This window comes from Pinus tabuliformis, chromosome 5_2 (genome assembly GCF_031772625.1).
Source record: "Pinus tabuliformis cultivar Carrire ecotype Pingquan chromosome 5_2, CPIR1, whole genome shotgun sequence".
NCBI classification, from domain to species: Eukaryota; Viridiplantae; Streptophyta; class Pinopsida; order Pinales; family Pinaceae; genus Pinus; species Pinus tabuliformis.
Window position 1 is genome coordinate 1,117,793,077 of NC_142306.1, and position 5,246 is coordinate 1,117,798,322.

The following is a 5,246-nucleotide window of genomic DNA, read 5'->3' on the forward strand; positions in this document are numbered from 1 at the left end:
CTGCATGCAATGGTAACAATCAAAGTATGGTGCAGTGCCGTATAGATCAGTCAAGAGTTTAGACAACAATGGTTATGCTCAGCTCCGCCCATACACTAGATATTTTGATAAGTATTCAGGCTTATCGGGGTGTGAATTTTTATATGGTTCATGCTTCACAAAAAGAAATATATTATTTTCAGCTTGTTCAGGCTTGTCAGCTTGGATTGGACTAGTTGGATCAAGTCTTTCAGCAGTGGCATTCTCCGTATCATTTTGTCTGATTCATAGGTTAGGAGTTGGCAGAATGCCACGATGCAACCATTTCATAACAACTAGACATTCCACCGAAGACTGCCCTGATTTGATTGGAAGGTGGCAAGCCAAGAATCGATAGTGGAATACAAACCTAGTGAACTATGAGCCAAGATTGTCGATCAGAGAGGGTGGACCAACCATAAATGCCCTCACTAGGTGAGGTGAAATAACCAGAGCAGATGTAACCAATATCGAACCTGGCCAGATAAAGAAGGCAGTCCCAAGACCGCTGAAGTTCAACCCTGCACAACAAAGAGAGTTTTTTGGAGATGCAGTGGAGATGTTCTAGAACATAGCAGTTCTTTAAACCTCAGATATTACCCAAAGGTTACCAACATAGCTTCCTGGAATCCTTGACCCTCTAGGAGATTGCAGAAGGATGCCTACAACTTGGAACAATGAAATCACAACTGACCAGGTGAGCGACTGGTTCAATTTGTTTTCAAGTCTCCTTGAATATGAACATGAGACTAGGAGGTTGCACAACTCCCTCCAACATTAAGGTCCACCAATGACATCATATTAGGAAAAATCTAAGCATGAAAATAGATTGAAACAAAAGCAAAAGGGAAACCCTCACTAACTCATTAGGCCTTTGCTCCATAATTGGGCAAAATTTGGGTATGAAAAATCAGGAATCCCTTCTTCAAAGTCCCTACTTTATTTTATATATCTCTTCATATTGATGGATGGCTTCGACCCTCCTTGAATGGCAATTGGATGAGTTCAAGGAAGTTGCATTCATTAAATCGCCTGGCAACTATTTGAAAATTTTCTAATTTAAAGCTTTTATACAGAACTTTGACTTTCTCATTTGTAATTTGGTTCATATGTATTCCACTCAGGCCACATTTGTTTAAATAAAATACATATTTATTTTCTTTTGATTACGTTTCTCAACTCTGGTCATGGATTTATCCTCGACAAGTAATGAAAATAAGATATGTTCCAGGGAATTGAACATATGTTTTTTCATCACTTGTATCGATATACTTTGACCATAAATAGCATGCAATCGCCTACTCAAAGGCAAAAACTCTTTTTCCTGTACAACCATGTTGAGAGTAATAAGTATCTTCCCATGTGTCATCATAGCAATAAATTCCATTTTTCTAATTCATCGTGTTTCTCATTCCAGTGGTCGCCATTATTGTGCAAGTTTCTCCTGTCACTTTTTGCCTCCATGAAAGTTGATAAGAAAATGCTAAATGTCAAATTTCAGCAGACATTTTGAAAACCTTTCTTGATCCATTTTCTAGCATGGTCCAGAATCTACTTTGATAGTACTATGATATATCTCTTCCAAAACTTGATTGTCTTTCATAGCGGGACAGCTAATTTGATAAATGATCTCTTTAAATCTATCTTGGACTCGAAAGTTATTGGATGTTCTTGAAGATGGGCCAAGTGTTCACCCAAAATGTGCAAACATATCAATAACAACACATAGTTTAACAAAAATATTCATCCTCATCCAATTATTAAATGTGGAAATATTCCTCTAAAAGCCTAGATTTCCCATACACTAGGCCTATTACTTATATAACCCCTGGTTTTAGTTTCTCTTGCATGTTTGGCGATTCAGCTGGAATATGTCAAAATATAGAGTTCCTTGATGTCTTCACTCCAACTTCTTGGATTCCATCTCAAAGAAAGGCTCAAAGGATATTTCAAATATTATCTTTAGAGGTGGCCATTTCAAACCAAAAGGTAGAGTATCCATGCCATCGGTCACACTCTTCTATGCATGTGTACATTACCAAGCAATTTATCATCAATAAACATTGTTGCAAGACAATAATTGTTCAAATAAATTTCGGAGACATTCTGGATATCTAAAGAGATTTCCTTATAAAGCTGAAGTTCATAAAAGCATCCAACATATGGATCATGAAACAGTGGATCCTCACACTAATATATTCGCCATGGGATTGAGACGAAGAGATACAAATTGTAAACTCCCTCATGTCGATGAGCAAGTGGTGTTGAAAACTCTCCATGCTAAATTTCTCAGATTGAAGGGTGAGGGAACCATGATTACCATTTAGAATTGACATTCTTACCATATTCAGATTGTGTCCTTCCTCAATGTAAACAATTATTCAATAATATGGCCACTCTCCCACATCTGTCACTTCTCCCAATCCTCACGCTTAATTGGCACACTGAACCTACGCATTTCATTCAACAATGTGTATGTCTTGGGACTTTGTATCCACTGTAGTGGGCCTTCATCCCTCTTCTATTAAAAAGCAGACTTCTCAGGGTAGGGGAAATCACAACTCCCTGCCCTCCCTCATTTCAATGCAACACAAAAAGCTTTTCTTGCTCTCTTTCCATTTCACGGTAGTTCTTCAATCAGAAATCCCAATTTCAAGCCCTTCCTTCCAGCTTTGGTTGAATCTTTGCATTTCTCTCAACTCCAAAAGCAGGTGATAGAAAGGATGGGTAGAAAGCTTGGTACCCAAGCTAGAGTTAAAGAGGAAGAAACATTGAGTCAGACACTGCAAGATTCCTTTTGTGGGGTAAAAGGATCACAACAAGGCCACAGTAAGCCCCCGAGAGAGAAAGAAGATGCTACTACATGCAGTGGTAACAATCAGAGTATGGTGCAATATTGTATATTAAGGTCCCATTATCATGCCCTCAAGACTTCGATTGCTAAGGAGAGAGAAAATATTTTAAAAGAAGAATCTAGCAAATTTGAGGCTATAATTAGTAAAGTGGAAAGCTTGCACAATCTTGTTAAGAGACCTCATGAGAAAGTTGTAGGTGCTAATACACTCTTTGATCTCACATCCACACTCCTCGCTACTATTAATAGATCACAGAATAGTGATGGTGCTACTCCAGTTGATTTTATTAGTAGTGTTATTCTAAGAGACTATAGTGACCATGCATATGGAAGTAGGTATTTGGAGGGAAATGACGATCAAACCCAAATATCATGGAGAAATATTGGGCTTTTAGCTGCTTCTATTTTCCAGGATGCGGCAGGAATTTTCACTATGCTTGGACCAATGGATAATGAACCCAAGCAAAGGAAATATATAGTACAGAGAAAATGGACTAAGCCGATAGAAAGCACTCGACCTAAAGAAGTGAAAGAATCCCCAGAAGATGAAAAATCAGAAACAGACAAGAATATGGCAAGCATGTTTAACATTTTGTGAAAGCAGAAACAAGCCAGATTAGAGAATTTGGTTCTAAATAGAATATCATTGTCCCAAACAATAGAAAACATCTTTGCATTATAATTTCTAGTAAAGGATGGTAGAGTTGAAATAAATGTCGATGAAAATGGCAGACATTTTGTTGTCCCCAAAAATGCTCCCAGAGCTACATAAATGGCATATGGAGAAGCTTCTTATAGCCAATTTGTTTTTCAGTTTGATTTTAAAGGCTGGAAGTTGATGATGGAAGTTGTTGAAAGTGGTGAGGAGTTGATGCCTCACAAAACTAGTCCACTTATGATTCCTTGTTCTGAGAAGGCTGCAGAGACTCCTATCAGAGAGATTTCAAGAAACAAAGGCAGAGTGGTACCTGTAGCTCTTGAGGTGCAGGAGGATGAATGTGGAAGTGATGATGATGGTGGAGGTCTTCAAAGACCAGCAGTGAAGAAGAGAAATAAGCATCTCCTATGACTTTTGCTGCTTTTTGGGGTGCTTTTTGTTGGAAACTATCTCTGTTTCTATCAGTGCACTGTAATTCATGCAGGAAGCTAATATTTAATTTAAGAATTCTGGTATATAAACAATGCTATCGCGTTCTCATAACTAGTTATAATTAAGCTGACTGGTAGTGCAAACCCCCAATCATGTAGTACACCCCTTTAGCCATGGTTCTAAGGCCTGGGCAGAAGACTGGCATCATGTAAAAGGAAATTGTTAATGTAATATGTCAAGTCTGATCTGTTAAACCATGAGTAGTCTCCTTGTGATAGTATGTTAAAATTTTATGTTTGAAAAGTATTTTGAGATACCACACAAGAACAGAGTTTCTGATTGTGTAGTTGGCTTAATTTGAGAATACATAGAGATGAGAGTAGGGTATGGCTAGGTGAAAATAGATGTAAATATAGAGGTTCAAAAAACTAGCTAGTAGCCCTTACCATACTCAAACCCTTTCATAGGCACTGTAGGGATAGAGAGATCCACCCGAAGGCGTGTGGAGAATAAGTAGGGATATGCATGCACTGGATTGACTAATTGCTTGAGCCTGGCTCAATCAAGCGCAACTAGCAGATGGCAAGAGATTGGGAATATATATCTATTAAGTATGTGTATATGGAATTCATTATGTCCCGTTTTGATTTTCAAGGTGGGAGGAATGCAATGGAGAAAGGGAGATCATATTTGTCCTCCATATCCCACCTATCGGGACACTGGGATAAGTCCCAATAATAAGAGTTGGGTTTGCTCATAAGTATCTCATTGTAAAAGGCCACCATAAAATTTATTAAGCTAAGTCATCCTTTAGTTGAAGCTTCAAGCAAGATACTCGACCTCTTTTCAACCCTTCAGTCTTCCTGGAATGGCTACAAAACAACCCTATTTCACCCACAATGAATCCTAACAATTCACCAAACCTAAAATAAAAAAATTCATTTTTATAATTTAAATATTCAATTAAATCACATACCATATAACATATTCTATCTTCTATGCTACCACCTTACGGCATTTCCTTTGTAACATGTGGTACAATTGCTAGTATAGATCCCTGAGAAGTCTTACTTCAATTGATCATTTAGCCTTCATCACTCTACTTCTCAACTATATCAGCTAACTTGACTAGACATGCTTTATCCAACAATGATTCTTAACAACAACGAATTGATACAGAGAACTATCTAGAGGTCCATGCACCCCCTTTTAAGAGTAAAAGCTTCAGGTGAGATGCACCTCCCATCAAAGCCAAAGGCACTGCAATTTGTACTCAATTGTAGT

The 5,246-nt window shown here is 37.9% G+C and overlaps 1 pseudogene; it reads left to right on the forward strand.

Annotated features, from left to right (window-relative positions):
- Window positions 1-2,741: 2,741 nt before the first annotated feature.
- On the forward strand, window positions 2,742-3,941 carry LOC149163137 (non-structural maintenance of chromosomes element 4 homolog A pseudogene; annotated as a pseudogene).
- The last annotated feature ends 1,305 nt before the right edge of the window (window positions 3,942-5,246 follow it).